The sequence below is a fragment of the Sturnira hondurensis genome, unplaced genomic scaffold (genome assembly GCF_014824575.4).
Source record: "Sturnira hondurensis isolate 20B ecotype Veracruz unplaced genomic scaffold, ASM1482457v3 Scaffold0010104, whole genome shotgun sequence".
Taxonomy (NCBI): domain Eukaryota; kingdom Metazoa; phylum Chordata; class Mammalia; order Chiroptera; family Phyllostomidae; genus Sturnira; species Sturnira hondurensis.
In genome coordinates, this window is record NW_028082735.1 from 16,796 (window position 1) to 35,865 (window position 19,070).

Below are 19,070 nucleotides of genomic sequence, written 5' to 3' on the forward strand. Positions count from 1 at the left end.
TGTAATCTGTAGTTTTTGTTTAAACATTTTACCTAAAATGTCAGGTGGTGTGTGAGTGTGATATGGTTATGTTACAGAATTACATGCTTATGATTTTGTGGTAAGAGGTTCTGCAATTAAATTTTATAATACTGTTTGTGCCTCACCTTATATTCTTTCAAAGTAGAGTTGTAGGCTTCTTTGGATATATTCCCACAAGTGAATTGGCTAGGTCATAAGGCAGTTCCATGTTTAATTTTTCAAGGAAACTCCATACTGTTTTCCACAGTGGCTGCATTCCCAGTCTGCATTCCCACCAACACTGCAGGAGGGTTCCCTTTTCTCTGTATCCTCATCAGCACTTGTTGTTTGTTATTTTATTGATAATAGCCATTCTCACAGGTGTGATATGATTCACCCTGTGGTTTTCCTTTGCATCTCTCTAGAAGTCAGTGACATTGAGCATCTTTTCTTCTGTGTATTGGCCATCTGTCAGTCCTCTTTGGAGGAGTGTGTACTGAGGTCTTTTGCCCAGTTCTTATTTGTAGTGCTTTGTATTAGTGTTTAGCTGCCTGAGTTCTCTGTAGATTTAGCACATTGTTAGTGTGTTATCAGATATATCTTTGGTGAATATCTTCTCTCATTCAGTGGTTTTCCTTTTGTTATGTTGATGGTTTGTTTTTTCTGTTTTGTTTTGTTTAGTTTTGTTTTTCTGTGTGAACACTTTTCAGTTTGGTAGAGTTCAATTTGTTTAGTCCTTCTTTCCTTTCATTTGCCTAAGAGATATACTAGAATATTTCTAGAAAAAATAACCACGATTTTATTGCCTGTTTTCTGCTAGGATTTTTATGGTTTCTGGTCTTCAAATTAAATGCCCCACTCCTCTTTTCAAAAATCTGAGAAGCCTTGTTTCAGTGGCTAAGTTGGCTGGAGCATCATCCCATGAACCAAGAGATCATGGATTGAGTTCCCACTCAAGGCACATAAAAAGGTTGCAGGTTCAGGCCCAAATCAGGGTGAATATAAAAGGCAACCCATCAATGTTTCTCTCTCTAATGGATGTTTCTCTCTCCTCCTCCTTTCTCCTCTCTCTAAAATCAATAAGCATGTCCTTGGGTGAGGATATAACAATCTGAGAAATGCCTAAAACTAAGAATATGATTCAAGGAAGCCAACATCAGAGAAAATGTAATTGAACTATTTTGAAGGTATTTCTCAAAACTGTAGGAATACATTCCCCTCACTCAGTCACAGCTCTCACAGTCAGAACCCAGGCACCTACAAACTGAAGAGTTCATATCTCAGGCTCTGCCCAATAAGCCATAGTCAATTCTTTATTCTCTTGTTTTTGTCAAGATGCAAAGGGAAAACATCAAATTGTTTACCTTTAACACAGTACTCAATAAATATATTTGGTAACAATTGATAATTATTTCCATCAATTATATACCTACCATGACTTTCTGAATAACCATTTTTTTCATTATTTGGATGTTTACCATGTGGGTGAAAAACCAATGACTTGAAAACCAATTTCCAATAATTTCATTTGGAAGTCATTTCATGATCAGTGTGTTTGTTTTTACTCATTCTGTTTTCAGATAGAAAGTATAATCAAAATTCTAGAGGACCTTGCTTGAAACATAGGTATAAATGCAGTATGAAAAGAGAGCTGTGATGACAGGACGTGTCCAGTTCTGATGGATAATGTACATACCTGAGAACATCTTTATTGTAGTTAAGAGCTGCCTGTTTTGTGTGTATCAATGTCCTGTGTGTATATTTGTGTTATGTGTATGTGTATTTCTTGCTCTAATCACTTTTACATGTTACAGGAAAGTCACCTGGATAATGAAATAAAAACATGTCATTTTGAGGTGATTCATTTCCCAAGGTTATAGTTGGTTGCTATCATAAACATTAATATTTCATTACTTATTATCTTAAAATTGTTATTTTTATACTTGATGGTCAGATGCTGTCAAACTTGGAAAACTGTGTCCTAAACTACTGTTTTCACAGGGTCAGTTGGCTACTAGTTTGTCACCTGTGTATCAGTTTTCAGACTTTCTGAAGACCGCCTGTATCATGAAACAAACAGGGAAGAAGATAGGTGCCAATACTGATGGATTGCCCAGCATGTACCAGGCTTCTCATATGATCAGAACTCCTTTTTAGTGTTCCTGAATGTGTTTCTCACCAGCATGGAAATGTAGAGTTAGAGCACAGGTGGACATGTTCCAAAATTTGATTAAATGCTCAGTTTTGCAGAGTTCAGGTCGTGATCCCAGAAAGTCTAGAATCACACAGTTTAGAAAGAATTAGTTGTAAACTGCATGCTTTATTGATATGAGATTTCCAAAATAACATTTTGACTCCATTACATTGAGTATGAGAGTGCAGCAGAGTACAAATAAATATGATAATGTTGTACTTAGCAGATCCTCTCCTGGTCCCAGAAGAGGCATGAAGCTGTGAGAGAAGCCACCTTGCATTGGGTCCTTTCCTCCCCTCCTGGAAGGGCTGGACTTTAAATCTCCCCACTTCAGGGTAGAGATTAGAGGGTACCTCCAATGCTTTGTCCCCTGGAAAACCCTCCCTCAGCCAGGTTCTAATAAGCCCCATGGGGACACCTTGACCATACTTTGGAGTCCCCAGGCCACCCCCTGCTCCCTCCATAACTAGCTGTCTACAGCACATCAACCCCTTCAGTTGTCACTTGGATTCTGATGGTTTTTCTGGGTGCTTACATGCCACCTCTGTTGCAACTCTTGGGACCCAGATTACAGAGGGGAGAAGCCTAAATATCAAGGTTTATGCCAGGAGCTTACTCATTGTCACAATGAACCGACTTCCTTTTAGTTTCACCTGGACCAGGTTTGGGGAACAGGGCAGTGCTGGGTTGCACAGTATCCAAACAGCACAGTGTATCCAGGTTCTGTAATGAGTGACATCACCTCAGAGCAGTGCTCTGTGGCCTTGTGTCTTGCAGGGGCGAGAGCAGAAGCAGGAAAAGAGAGTTGGTCTGTCTCCTTCTTTGTGGCAGAGGGCATGCACTGCTTGTCAAGCCCTGCCCTCCAGTGAGACCCCAGGGCTGCCAACTAGGTCAAGTCCATTGGGGAATAAAACCCCCTTTTCTGAGAATTCCCCATTATTTTTCAGTCAGAAACAGAGAAGAGTGTCTGCAGCTCCCAGAGGAGCTCCAAGAAGGCAGGACCCTGTGTGACTTCCAAGTGCTTTTGCTTCTGAGGTCGTTGGGCACAAATGCAGGTACTAAATAGGTTGCCTTCTTTTCTTTTACCTCTTTGGTGTAGGAGCCTTTCTCACTGTTTCCATCTTTGGGGGTAAAATGATGAGCCACTACTGACCACAGGGCAGAATTGGACGTTGGGTCTCAGAGAAACAACCTGGGCTGTGTATGGTCCCCAGGAACTTTTGAGTGATGAGCTGTGAATTCTGTAGAGATACAGACTGTTTACGTGTTCTCCTGTGTCTTTCACCAGCACAGTCACTCTGGTTGGTCCAGGTCTGTGTCTCTTTCCTCATGAGAATGCTTATTCTGACACAGGGCATTTTACAGATGCTGTAAGTGACTAGTATTGTGTGGCTGGCTCATGTGCCTTGATGGCAGATTGACATTTGCTCATTCCTTTTACTTTTCAAACAGAGTGGTTGGGGATGTGACTCACACACCTAGATGTCCTCGGAGGATGTTACCATACAGTGTATTTTGTAACCCTTTTTGAGGTGAGGGTGGCCTCTTGCTTCCAGAGTCTTTCTCTATCTCACACTGAGAGTGAACAGACCTGAAAAAACCAGTAAGTGTGTGCCCTTCACTTGAGGAGAAATAATTACTTAATGTGAATCTTTTTCCCCCAATAAAATTATTTTCAGTGTGAAAATTGTAAACTCATATTTAACAAAACAATGAAGTGTTCAATTATTTTACTTTAAAATGAGCTGTTTATATAGTGATTAAAATGATGACTGTATAGATTATACAGATGAATAGGAGTTATTTTTATATATTTTATTGATTATGCCATTACAGTTGTCCCATTCCCCACTTCACTCCCCTCCACCCTACACACCCCTCCGCCACCATTCACCCCTTTAGTTCATGTCCATGTGTCACTTTAATTTTTGTATTTCCCATAGTATTCCTGTCCTTCCCCTGTCTATTTTCTACCTACCATCTATGCTACTTATTCCCTGCAGCTTCTCCCACTTTTTCTCCTCCAACTCCCCTGTTGCTAACCCTCCATGTGATCTCCATTTCTATGGTTCTGCTCCTGATCTAGCTGTCCTCTTAGTTTGCTTTTGTTTTAGGTGTGGTTGTTAATAACTGTGAGTTTGCTGTCCTTTCACTGTTCATATTTTTTATCTGCTTTTTCTTAGATATATCCTTTTAACGTTTCATATAATAAGGGCTTGATGATGATGAACTCCGTGAATTTGACCTTATCTAAGAAGCACTTTATCTGCCCTTCCATTCTAAATGAAAGCTTTGCTGGATAGAGCAATCTTGGCTGTAGGTGTTTGGATTTCATGACTTGGAATACTTCTTTCCAGCCCCTTCTTGACTGTAAGTTCTCTTTTGAGAAATCCTCTGACAGTCTGATGGGCACTCCTTTGCAGGTAACTGTCCCCTTATCTCTTGCTGCTTCTAGGATTCTCTCCTTCATTTTCATGTTGGCTAATGTAATTATGATGTGCCTTGGTGTGTTCCTTCTTGGGTCCAATGTCTTTGGGACTCTCTGAGCTTCCTGGGTTTTCTGGAAGTCTATTTCCTTTGCCAGACAGGGGAAGTTCTCCTTTATTATTTGTTCAAATAAGTTTTCCCCTTGTGGCTGTTCCTCTTCCCTTTCTGGTACCCCTATAATTTGGACGTTGGAACCTTTAAAGATGTCCTGGAGGTTCCTAAGCCCCTCCTCATTTTTTTGAATTCTTCTTCGTTCCTTCTTTTCTGTTTGGTTGTTTCTTCCTTTCTTCTGGTCCACTCCCTTGATTTGAGTCCCAGTTTCCTTTCCATCACTATTGGTTTCCTGTGCATTTCCCTTCATTTCAATCAGTTTAGCCTCCATATGTTCCGCTAATTTCTGGCTAAAATCAACCAATTCTGTGAGCATCCTGATCACCAGTGTTTTGAACTGTGCACCTGAAAGGCTGGCTCTTTGTTGATCCCTTAGACTTATAGGTTCTGGGGCTTTGAGATGTTTTTGAGTCATAATGCTTGGTCTGTTTGGTCCTGTTATGTTTGAGGGGTGGAGCCTTAGGTGTTCGTCAGGACCAGGCAACCCAGTGGCTGGATTGTGACCCTGAATGTGGGGGCAGGGTCAGAGAGGGGAATAAAAATGGTGCTTTGCTCCGCCCCACTCTCAGATTTCTGTCCCCTCTGCATCTTCTCAGAAGCAAATTGGGCCCCTCTGGTGCCTTTCCCAGGTGTGTGGGCCCATGTACTCTCCAGGACCCTGTGGGTCTCTCCAACGAACTCTGTGTGAGCCTGGGAGCCTCTCCTGGCCCCTTGACCCCGAGAAAGTCTTTCCAGTTGGTGCTTTCAGGCTCTTATTCCCATCACTGGGGCCCTCGCCTGAGCGATCTGTCTCACTGTTTGCTCCTCTTCTTGGTTTATCTATGTGTGAATGTGTGACCACAGTCAGCCAGCCGCCCTGCGCCCTCACTGGGTCCACCTGCCACCCTATGCTTGGGATCCACCAACCACCTCCGGCTCCACTCCTGGGCTGGTAGGACTGAAGGGTCTTTCCAGCCCGACCCTGCCTGACCCGGCTCCGCTGCTGCCTCCGCCCCTCTTACCGGTCTGGCTGAGTGGTTAGTTGTTGTCAGACTTCCGTACAGTTCAATTTTCACTGTTTTGGTTGTGTTTTTGTTTCTTAAACTTAGCTGTCTTTACATTTAGTTGTGGGAGGGGGGCACAGTGTTCCCACCTATGCCTCCATCTTTGCCGGAAGTCAGGAAAGAGTTATTTTAAGATTTGAAGGGATATGTGAACCAATAATGACAAATGTTATGTAACTGCAATTATGGTACACATATACACAGAAATAGCAAAATCTACAACATACAATAGTACAGTGTAGGTTGTAGGATGGTTGGATGATGACTGTTTATCACTTTTACAAATTGTATTTCATGCAGTAGGAAGGTTTGGAGATGTCAGATAACTATGTTTATTCCTAAAATAATCTAACCAGTACTAGCCTGTATACCAACTATGCTAAAATTTAAATATATGTGATAATAAAAAATTTGAAATAAATTCACCTACCACAGCTTTTATTATGTAAGAAAAACTCTCATCTTTCATCTCTGTCTTTATTTTAAATACTATAGCATAAAAGATAATTTTGAAAAGCCACCCAACTCTTATTTATGTCCTGTTGGCAGTAGAGCTCACTGAATATGAAGATCAGATGGGCTCTTATCAGAACAGCTACTGCATTTTCCATCCCTCACCCAGTGCTCTGCACTGCATATTGATAGCACTCAACACGCAATGTCTCGCCCATCCAACTTAACCAGACTAGGAAGAAGGTCCCATTTTCAGTCACTTTTATGCATGCATGTACCAGAAGTAGCATATGTTCAAATTTGCTGAGTCGCTGTGACTGCTAAGCCCTCCTTCTCTCTGGTCATCCACCCTTAGCTAGCAGCACACCTTCTCCTCTGCACCTGAGCTGTCACTGTGACATAGATTGGACCTCAGAGGGAAGGCCTTTGGCTCACAGAGCAGCCTTTGAGTAGCTAGCATGTTCGCTTCAAGGTAAGGATTCAGCAAAAGTCATCACACATCACATATAAATCGCAGCTATCCATTAGAGTTTTAAAGTAATTCTTCTACTAATGAACTCTTAGTGTGAGTGAAGTGAAGGTTGTTCTTTAGTGATAAACTTGAGATCCCTGCAACTGGTATCCAGCTGATAATTTTTCTTAACCAAACTGGAACATTTGGACTATTGATTTTTATTTTTAATTGTCACTCTGAGTCACACTTATTGTTTGTTTAGAGATAGGGGAGGGGAGGGAGAGAGGCAGAGAAACATAAATGTGAGAAACATCCATTGGTTTCCTCCAGTATGTGTGCCAACTGGGACCAAACGCACAACCCAGGCCTATATGGGTTCTGACCAGAAACCGAACTTGCAAAGTTTCAATTCACAAGCCTATAAAACAATCTACTGATCCAAACCAGCCAGGGTGGATTACTGCTTTAGTGGCTTCCATTTGCTTATGTTGTTTAGGTAGGGAGCTCTAAAGAAGACTGGGAGCCTGGAGCAGGGAAAGGTACCTTGCTCCTTCCTGTCTTCCCACTGCTCTTTTCAGCCTTGGCCAACAGCTCTTGGCAGTATCAGTGAAGGTCCCATGCCCAGCCTTAGTTACTCAGAATCCCAGAGCCAGCCTAGTCATTCTCTGCTGGGGCCACAGTGCTGTTGAGGCACCCATTTTCTTCATAGGGTCACATCTGAAGCCTGACTCCTCTGACCTTCTAGATTCTAATCACCCACCTTCTGCTGTGTGCCCTTGAACCCTAGGCATGGCAGCTTCACTCAGTTCTGCTAGTTCATTTGAGAGCTCTCTGTTTACTGTTGAAGTTCCCCAGCATCCTTCTACTCATCCTGTTGTATGAAGGTCTCTCTACTATTGTTCAATACTCACAATTTCTCCACTATTCTGGGGGTACTGGAGGGATTGGGTGTGAGGGATGCTGGTACCACTGGGAAGGTCTCCCTCGCATTATCCCAACTTTCTGTTTCCCCATCCCAGAAGCTGGGCTAATCCCTAAGCGAGACACTATAGCTCTAAGTGAAAATAATTGTGCCAGTGTTCCTGATGCCACCAGGGGTGCCTGTGTTTTCACTCCACCCAGCAACATTGGGATGACAGTGACTCAGCTATACTGTCTGGTGGTTGAGGTGGCCCACCATTCCTCCCCCTTTGTGACCCCACCCTTTGTGAATGAGAGACAGGAGCTCAGCTGCCAGAAATCTGTAACAGCACAGGCAGAACCTAATATCCCTTCCAAAGGAGGGAATCTGAGTGAAAATCAGGGTCAGTGGGGAGAAGGAGGAGGAGGCGGAGCTGAGGGTAAACAAAGGGAGGTAAGGAAATCTAACATTACATCGGAGCCTCAAGAAAGGCTCCCCCCTGCAGAATGATAGTGTCTCTTAGCACAGTTATGCCAGACGCACAGAGTGGTGATGTCACACATTTGCTCAAACAGCCTTGCATTTGGATGGTGATGGGGTCAAATGGAAACTTGTAGTCCTGAGTGTCCTTTACTGGGACACATTTTGGCCAAGTGACAGGATGATAAACTGGATCAGTTGTTGGTGACTGGACAGAGTTCTGGGTAGGTAACAGTAACTTTGGACTCCTATTTTTTAGGTTGCATCTTCTGCACCAGCTCTCTTTTGGGAAGAGGTTTCCAGGAACCACTCTCCACGTGGCCATTGGACTGTGTATTGTTCAGTTCTCAGCTAGCTGATGAGGGTGTAACTGTGCACCTTGATGATCACATGCTAAGAAATGTTTCTTGTTTAATGGACCAATGGAACCAGCTAGGGTGCTGGGCACAGGTACATATTTACTTTGTGGGTGGAAAGTGTTGGGACAGAAGAGAAGAAGACAGGGGTTTACATGGGAACAAAACATAGACTTCACATGGTAGGTTCAAACTCCTTGGGAAGGGGCCCTGTGTGGCAGGAGGCAGTTTCCAGGAGGCCCTGTGGTGTACCCAGACTAAGTTACACTGAGGTAGGACTAGCACTTCGCTAGTAATAATATTGAGAACCCATCTCTTGTGGGGTAAGAAAACATACCTTGCAACTGCACTCATGCCATTAGTGTAAAACAGAAATAACAAGCATGGTGGATTGTCCCCCAAAAACAGAACAAAAGGACTTTATAGAGGATACAGCTGTCACTCCGAGTTATCCCATCTCTGCATCTGTTGTGTACGTGCCCCCTAAACACAGATGCTCGGGAGGTCCAAGCATTTCGCTGAAGAAGGTCATGGACCCTCTATGAGCCAGGTGGATGGACTGGGCAACCAACTGTTCACTCAGGTAAGTTTATGTAAAATGAAAATGAACAGACTTTGAAACATTGTAATCCTGTCCCTGAGAGTGAGGCCAAGGAATGGAAATTGTGTTCTTTTGAGGTGAGAGTCAGAGTTGCCGGGACTTTTTGGGGTGGGAGTTCTGGAGGCAGGTGCGCTGGTAATGAAAAGGGTAGATTTGTGGGCATCTCCCTAAGGACCAACACAGGATGTAAGGACTTGGGACAGGGCACAGAGGGTAAGAAGACACTCAGTGGGCAGGAGAAATTCTGAAGAAGGCCTCTCGGGTTACCTACTCCTGGGTCATCTTATCCAGCCCTAGTCAGAGGACTGCTCAAAAGAGATGTTGCCCACCAACTGATCCTAAACCAGGGAGGCTGTGGTGGTGGGCTGAACCCAGTCAGGGGAGCCTCCTGAGCCGAGCGGCTCCTCTGGCCCCTGGCAGAGGAGAAAGTCAGAGGGGGAAGTGAAGAGTGAAGGTGGAGGGACCACAGGCAAGGACACAGATGGGGGTGCACACCTGGCCTGAACCTTGGTATCCACCTGAGAGTCCTACGCCTAGAATGCAGCCAAGCCCACCAGGCCTCGGGCCCTTTAGAATCGAGAGAGAGTGTGACACACGGTGCTGGTGGAAGCCCGTTCACACGTTTGTGTTCATCTGCTGCAGGGACAGGAAACTGAAACACAGTTGGTGTCTGGTAGGACTCACTTGCTTCCAGCTCTGGCCCTTGCCAGACTGGTCATCTGTCACTTCATGCAGGACTCCCTTGGAGTCTGAGAAATCACTAAGGACCCAAAGATACTTTATTTATGTGACCGTGTGTGTTGGTGTGTGTGTAACATAGGAATAAAGCCTGAGAGTTTAATAAATATGTGCTTTTAATTTCTTTAGAACAGTTTCCATTGTATGTTAACATAAAGAATGTAATTTGATGATACCTATCTTGTATAGAACATAAAAATAGTGAATAGAGCAGCTGTGTTTTACAGTTCTGAAAAACCTTTAAGTGTTGGATGAGCAGAGAACAGCTGGGTTGACATCCTCTGCATTCTCTCTGCCACCTCATCGAATGTCATGTTGCCTCCAGAAAGCCCCACTGTGCACTCCCCAGAGTGAGGGTGAAGAAGGCAAAGTGTCTGAGCATTATTGTGAAAACACTTGAGACCTCATATAGCCTTGGAAAGGTCTCAGAGATGCCCTGTGGTCCCTTGGCCACACTCAAGGACTCGAAACATTGCATTCAGATTTCGAGGTCCACATCTGTAAGTGAAAATTGTGATCATATTGAACTGTGTGGTCACTGTAAGGTATGTGGCACATTTTCTGAAACACAAGAAGGACACACTAGTTGTTGTTCATGGATGTTATCATCTTTTCTCATTTTTACCTATGAGCCCTGAGTGCAGATGGCAACATGTCCTGGCTTGGGAGGCCTGTTCTCATTGACAACCACCCTAACAGGTTCCACAGAATCCCACCCTCTACAAGATGTGGAGAAGCAGGCATTCATAACATGAATCATTTCAAGAGCATGGCTGCCCTCATTCGTGGTATGTGTCTGAGGGTTAAAGCTCCTGAGATCCCTGTAAGTTCATGGAGAATCAGCACAGGGCTAATGGTTGCCCTGCTTGGTCCCCAGCTCTCTTCCCCCAGGGACAGTCAGATTTGATCTGCACTCTCCTCCACAGAGGGAATTCAGAGAGTTCTTCTTTTCCTGTAGGGAGAACACAACTAGGTAGACTGTCTTACAGTCCTTGTGGGAATCTGAACTCTCAGTAGAAAGTATAGAAAGTTTTTAGTTCATCTGATTCTCAAATGGAAGCCATGCCCCTGGGCTTCTCTGAAGGATACACAACATGTCCTGCGGCCCCTCCAGTGTCTGGGTCTCCACCTGCAGAAGCTGCACAGGGGCAGGCTGCTGCCCCAGTTCACAGGTGCATCTCTCTCCTCCATGGGCTTTATTCTAGGTCAGAGTAAATGCTCATGAGAAAATCCCACACCAAAGAGACTGGACTTTGCTGGGAGGTCGTGCTTGGTGTGGGTAGCTGGACAGGACAGCAACAGACACCACCGTGACTGTGTGCGCAAGACTGGCATTGTTGGGTGCTCTTTCCTCCTGACTCCATGGGGCACTGCAGGTCAGTGGAACTGGCACCTAGATTTCTTCCTTCCCCACCTCAGGGCCTTTCTGCCTCCTGTGCCCTGACCACCTTCAGAGTATCTCACATTCCCTTCCTGATGTCCTTGCATAGTGGTGGTCAGAGCCAGCACACTGTCTCAGCCAGGGCTTCATAGCGAGGCATTGGCTCTGAGTAAGGCTTCGGGGAGCCAGATTAGGGGTGGTCTGTTACCTAGTCTGAATGATGAGAGTGATGTCCAGGGAAAATTCCCTCTGTGGAAGAGAATCTTCCAGGAAGTGGGACAGTAAGCATTTCTTTGCTGAAACTGGGTAAAATGCAACTCTACCATACAGTGACTCCTTTCCTGACCATCCTAGGTGATCAGCTCATGGTGATGATTGTCAGATTGGAAATCACAGTGTGTGATGCAAGTATCTCTGCAAGCATCCACCAGGGCAGTATGAGTGCGAGACCCCTGGCCAGAGCTGGGGAAGTGGGATAAAGCTCCAGAGCTGAACAGACTCAGCCTCACAACCTCCCAGGTGAAGAGCTGCTTATGCTGACCTCACTAACATTTGTATGTATGTCACTAGTGTTTTATTCTCACCATGATATTTTCCTCTCTGTTCCAGTGTGTGTCTGCTTAAGAGATTGAATCTGTCTCCTATTTTATTTTCAGGTTGCTTATTTTTAATAGCAAAATGATAACTGTGGTAATAAAAATAAAATGATAAGTACATCTAAAATAAATTAATCCATTTATGGAGATGCCAAACAAAAATGTTAGTGAACAAATGCGCCTACTGATTAATAATACAATGAGTTACATTCAACAAAATCATTATTCTTCATGTTCAGAGATTAAATATGTTTCAGACATTACTTACTGTGTCCAACTGTCTTTGAGTAGAATTTGGCAATACAGATGTGGCTCTCTCTCACTTTCCATAACATAGCAGTATTCTTTAATTGTAGGAAAAATTAATGTCACTAAATTAACACACGTTTACATAGAATCTTCCCAAATGTACTCATATCTATGAAAGTGAAAATCTAGGATTTTGCCTGTTTCTTTCAGGGATCAAATTCTCACTGTGCTTTTGTAATAAAATAGAAACAGTGTCTTGGTTAATAGACTTGGCAAACAGAACATGCTTAACATACACAGTTTTTAAACTAAAAATGACAGTCATCTATTTAACAAACATTTTCTGAGTGCCTATTTTATCTAGAACTGTACTAATTGTTATGAGACATAAAGATGTGTAAGACACGTAAGGATAAAAAGTTTCTTATTTGGTCAAACGGAACCTCAGCTTTAAAAAGTGACATTTGATTTGAATCTCCTTCTGTCTTTGACATGTCCTTAAGTTTACTCATACCCTCACAGAGAGAACATGACTGTTGTAACTGTTGTTATGGACTAAGTATGTGTTTTATTTTGTTTCTAAAAGCTCCCTACGGAACCTAGTCTAACTCCCAGGGGTAGAAAGACACTCTCTTCAGGCTTTCTGGCAGCCAGCCTTTCATTGGGGCCCAGAGATGAGCAAGCAGAGGACCTCTGCTCTCCATCTGTTGTAACTGGCTTCACCCTATGATGTCATGGTTCAGATGAGGAAGGTGTGGTGCCCTGCAACACCTATTGGGTTAAAACAGTGAGGGCAGTGGTCAGCCCAGTGTGTCAGCACTTGGGTGTGTTTGACCCATTTGCATACCCACCTGAGCACACATCAGCCTCAGAATGCTCAGTTACTGAGACCTGACTCCCTCCCACCCCCCTACTCCAGGGGTAGATAGTAATTCTCAGCAGTTTAAAATTACTGAATTCATGCACACTCATAAGCTTTACAAAATGTGTGAATTAAAATTATATCCATGGTCTTAAGAGATGAAACTGGTAATTACTTGGGAATGCACTGTCCGCTCCCCTGAAGCCTTACTGTAAGGCCTGTGTGGTGCAGAGGGGTTAAGTGATGTTCACTGTGTTAAAGGAATTGTTTATCTTGTAATTGCTGCACAGGTAGGAGCCTTCTCCTCTTCTTCATACACAGCGAGGAGTCATGTAGTTACAGATGCCATTCACCTACAAAACAGGGGTTCCCCTCAAGCCAGAAACTAAAATTGAGAAGAAAACATTAGAGGAGACACTAATGAGAAATCCGTGTCTCTTGTTGTTCAAAACGTAAATATAAAGACGTCTAAGAGAAAATCCAAATGCTGGTGTTGGGGTCCTTTCTTTCACGTGGACCATGTGGAACCTGGGGTGGAGGGGGTAGGACATGAAATAATGTCACACAAAATGTGTCAGTTCCTTTAAATAAGAGGGTAAATAGCTCAAGAGGCAGGTAGACTGAGAGTAAGAATGATTTACAGCCTGGTGACCAAGTAGCTGCACACATTGTAACTCTGGCTGTTCTAAGCTCTGTGGACATTTAACATCCATCACAGAGAAGAGGGAACTGAAGAATGCAGGAAGATGAAGACCAGCAGGCTTTCACCTGAGCATGAGGAGAGAACCAGCGCCCCCTGGTGGGCAAAGTGGTCAGAGCAGCCACCCAAGCAGGATAACTACAAGGGAGGTGCATTCAGAAGTAAGGCAGTCAGGGACTGTGGAGTTTGACAGTCTTTCCACTCAGTCGTTTCTGATAGAGCTGAGTTTCCCTGCTGCTGGGATTTTGTTGTTTGATCTTTAGATGACTAGAGATAGAGCAATACGTGAACACAAACACGTAAATTATGTGACTGATTTCACTGAGCACTTTCAAATCTCAGAATTTACTAGAAGAATTCAGGAGTTTAAAATTTACTCACTGAATGAAGCATTATATCACACAAACCACATCAGATAATAAATACAATACTTATACTCAAGGAAATAGTATGCAGCTGTTATAGGAAAATGAAACATAGAAATGTTTTGACATGAGAAATAGTTCCTGGTATTGAACTATTCTTTACTTGCCAGTAAGAAAAACTGGCAAGTAAACAAGCAACACTGTTTGATATATATATATATATATTCATGATATATATAAAAATCTACAGCAAAATGGTATAATTGTATATACAGAATATTAATAATGCTTATTTGTGTTTTTTTCTTTTGTCTAAAGACAAAAGACCTTTTGTCTTAAATAGAGCTTTATAATGGTTTTTTAAGAAAGTGTTCAACTTCATGTCAAAAGGTCTCATACAAGGTAAGAACCACCATAGTCACACAATGACCCATATTCTTAAATTCTAATCTTTAAATTGTTCAATTCTGTGATTTTCAGAGTAGGAATAAAACAACTAATATGAAGTTTAGTTGTTTTTAATTAATATGGTGTTAGTTAGAAATATATATTTTGCCTAAAAATAAGCTAGTAAATAATATTAAGACCATTTTCTTCAATGCTAATGTTAATTTAGTGAAATAGATTACTCCCCTAAAGGGAAGTCAGTTAAGCTGTTTTCAATGTTCACCAACATGAGAATGTATTATCTCAGGAACTGTTTCTGTTCCTTGCCAAATTTTATGCTTGCTGTTTTAAAAGTGGACATCAGAAATGTGACAAGAGTCATGATGAAAGTGTAAATATTTGAGATTAAGATACTAGTTTATGAGTATGACTCTTCCCTAAAGTAATCAGGCCCTTTTGAAATAGTGTGTGTGCCCGTGGCTGAAGTGGGGAATGTATGAGAAAAGTGTGAAACAGCCATCAGAAGTAGGGAAGTGCTCAAAAACTATGGAGATGTGTTAGAAAACAAAAGGGCAAGCTTGGTGGGTTTAGATCTAGAATAAGTAAGAATGAATAAATAAAAAGAAGAAAAATTACAATCCCTTGATTATAAAATTCATGCTGATAGAAAGATGATAGATGCAGACATATAAAGATACATAGATGATTGACATATAGGTAGGTAGATGATAGAGCCTTTCCTCGTGAGGAAATTGACAACCAATAACTGCAACAGCAGTGATGGAGTAAGAACACCAGGTTTCAAAATGATCACTACTGACAATTGAGTTAGGCGAGATAATCAACAGACACTGAAATTAGTGCCTGAGAAGCTCTATGAGGAACAGAATATTATATGTAACTTTAATGGCTGCCCCAGAAATTGCATGAGGGAAAAAGATAATGATTCTATAATGGAGATACTCGGGAGGCTCCATGTTCACCAGGCGATCTGAGTGAGCATCACCAGTGATGGAACAGTGAACCTCATGCACCTGCCCATGAAGCACAAAGGAAGGTACTTAATTTCCCTGCAGAAAGTGAATAATGTGAATAAAACAATGAGGACAGCATGTTTCCCAATTGAAGAACGCTGTAGTGAAGAACTTCTCTATAATCTTCCAAAATTCAGTGGTCACAAATGACAAAGGCAGACAGAGTGACTATTTCAGGTGAAAGAAGACTAAAGATGAATGATGTCAAATCTCACATGTCATTTTGGATTTGGTTCTAGGTGAGGAAAGTAGAAAGAAAATATTATAGATTGAAAAATCATGTCAATATCAACTTGCCTGATTTTGATAATTGTGGTTAGATTACTGAATGTCTTTGTTTTTGGTAGGAAAAAAAAGGACTTTAAGGGTAAATGTGTATCGTGTCTATTTATACTTTAATCTCAAGTGCTTCAGAAAAAAGCAATACGCATACATAATAATATAGAGAATAAGAATTACAATTCAACATGAAATAAATAGTAAAGTTTGTTAAATCCAGGCATTGGTTATATTGGAGTTCTTTGCATAATTCTTGACTGTTTTCTATAAGTTTACATTTATTTCCAATTATATAAGATGGCGACAGAGTAGCACCAAGGGAACCCAGCTCTTGTGCATCTGGTGGACAACCCGGGCGGATCTACCGAAGAACAGCATAATCAACCAACAGTTCCCCAACATTTATGAAAATAGGAGACCAGAGAGTGTGACAGAGGAACCAAACAGCAGCAGGTCGGCGAGGAATCCAGAAGGCGAGTGAGGACAAAAGCAGCTGTGCGCCCGCGGTCTCTCAGGCTGCGGGCTGCACCCGGCCCTGGCGCACCCAGGGCAGGCGAACTCTGGTGGAGCGTGAGTACCGAGGAGAATTGGCGCACAATGGGGGCTGGCACCATCAGGGGGAAACAGGAGCCCCGTCTGAATCCAGGGCCGGGGCGCCGGTGACGGAGTGAACGCTGGAGAACCGGCATCCGGTGGACCGGCAACACACTCCGTGGGAGAGAACTGACTCTCCCCTCCCCGTCTAGGCAGGCAGGTTAATACCGGGCAGAGACCCGTGGACTTAAGTTAACATAAAGGGTGGCAACTGCGTTGGTCTTTTGGGATTGGGCTGGGCTGAGAGACAGGCTTTGTGGAGAAGTCTCTATTGGGAACACCTGGGTCCTGCACGGGATGGAGAAGGAGGGTGCCGGATACCGCGGGACACAGGCAGCCTCACGGGGCTGTGCGAGACCACAGACCAATCAGCAGCCTGCTAGTGGGTGCCTGCAAACCTGCCCTCAGAGACACGGCAACCAGAAAAACCGGTTTGGACAGTTTGAAACCAACAAAGGAAGGGTGCTTCCTATTTTTTTTTCTTTTTTCCTCCTTCTCTTGTGTGTGTGTGTGTGTGTGTTTTCCCTCCCCCCCTTTTTTCTCTTCTTTTTTCTTTTCTTTCTTTATTTTCTTTTTATTTTTTTTTCCTTTTCTTTTTCTCTCTCAACCTCTTTTGCAATTAATCTTATATCTTGTAAACTGTATTGTTGCTCTATCTTTCAATACTCTGTCCCTCATTTCTTTTCCTTTTTGTCCGGTTTTAGCCATTCTGTTCTTCCCAAATTTTCCGCTTATTCCCCTTTTCTCCTGACTTTTGCGTGTGCGTGTATGTGTGTGTGTATGTGTGTCAGATTGTTTGTTTGTGTGTTGGTTAGTTTTCTTTTGAGGTGTATTATTATTATTTTTGCATTATTCTTACTCCTTTTTTCATTTCAAGAATATCTTTGTACCCCACCTCTTTCTGTACAGGTTTTTTAGTCCTGACTGGGTATACTGTACTACCTGACAGGTTCCCACTGCTCCTTCCTCCACAATGTTTTGCTGATTTTCTTTTTTTTTTCCCAATTTTTTTATTTAATTATTTTTCAAGTACAGTTTTCTGTCTATTTGATTTTCTATACTTCACGTGCTTTCCTTTGCTATACTACCCAAACTCTATAACCCCCATTTAGACAGATCACATAGAATCTATCACTTGAGTGTTCCTCTAATATTAGTGTAAATAAGGGCTGCTCTGTACAACAGTAATACTTCATAACACATTTCTCAGACCTTAGACCACCTTACAGGTGCCTGAATTCTATTACTCTATTTACTGATGCTCTACACCCAGTTACTAACCTGTACTGTCACCTTACCTCAAATCTGACCACCCGCAACCACACTGCTTTCTAGATACAACTCACAAGCCCCCCTTCTTAACAAGACACTTAACTTATGCCCACCCTTTCCTATAAGTGGTAAGCTGGGTCGAAGAGCACGGTTAACTCTATACATAGCCTAGAGATTGTTTATTTCTTCTCTGCCCACTGTGTCTATAAATAACATAAAATAACCTTCTGCTATCATAAACCATTTTGCCTCCCCCACAACTGATCACACACACACAATAAAGAAAGGAGTAGGTGGAAGCAGAGAACACTAAGATACCTGCAGAAGACTGCACCAGTGACTTTCACAGGTATCCTACCACAGAAGGTCACACCATAAACCCAGCGAAACAGAACAGATCATTTTAAGAAGCGGAGGACAGCAAGAAGAGTATCACAAACAATGGGAAGACAAAGAAACAATCCACAAATGAAAGAAAAGGAGGAAGCCTCAGAAAGAATATTAGATGAAATAGAGGCAAGTGAACTATCAGATGTTGAATTCAAAGCACTGGTTATCAGGAAATTCAAAGAGCTTACAACGAGCTACCAGAAACTACAGGGGAGCTACAATGAACTCTCTGCAAACTATACCAGCATGAAAAAGGAAATAGAAACCATCAGTAAAGGCCAAGAGGAAATGAAGGATACAATTTCTGAACTGAAGAACACAGTAGAAGGTATGAACAATATAATCGATATGGCGGAAGATCACATAAGTGAGATTGAAGACAGGATAGAAGGAATCTCCCAGACAGACCAAATAATGGAAAAGAGAATCAGAAAAAATGAGGAGAATTTAAGAGAAATGCAAGACAACATGAAACGTAATAATATCCGAATAATAGGAATTCCAGAAGGAGAGGAAGAGGAACAAGGGATAGAAAACCTACTTGAAAGAGTAATAACGGAAAATTTTCCTAAGTTGAGGAGAGATAAAGTCGCACGGATGCAGGAATCACAGAGAGTCCCCAGCAGGTGGAACCCAAAGAGGCCTACTGCAAGACACATCATCATTAAAATGGCAAACCTCCAAGACAAAGAGAAAATCCTAAAGGCAGCAAGGGAGAAAAAAGAAGTGACATACAAGGGGGTCCCAATAAGGCTGGCTACTGACTTCTCAATGGAAACATTCCAAGCAAGAAGAGGATGGCAAGAAATATTCCAAGTAATGAGAAACAGAGGCCTACAACCAAGGCTACTGTATCCAGCAAGGCTCTCAATCAAGATAGAAGGCCAAATAAAGAGCTTCCAAGACAAAAGAAGTCTAAAAGAATATGCCTCCACCAAACCAGCTCTACAAGAATTACTAAAAGGGCTGCTTTAAGGAAAGGAAGGAAAAGAGAGAGACAGAGAGGAACAGTGGTACAAAAATGGCAATGAATAAGTACCTATCAATAATAACCTTGAATGTAAATGGATTAAATGCACCAATTAAAAGACATAGAATAGCTGAATGGATAAGAAAGCATGACCCACACATATGCTGCCTACA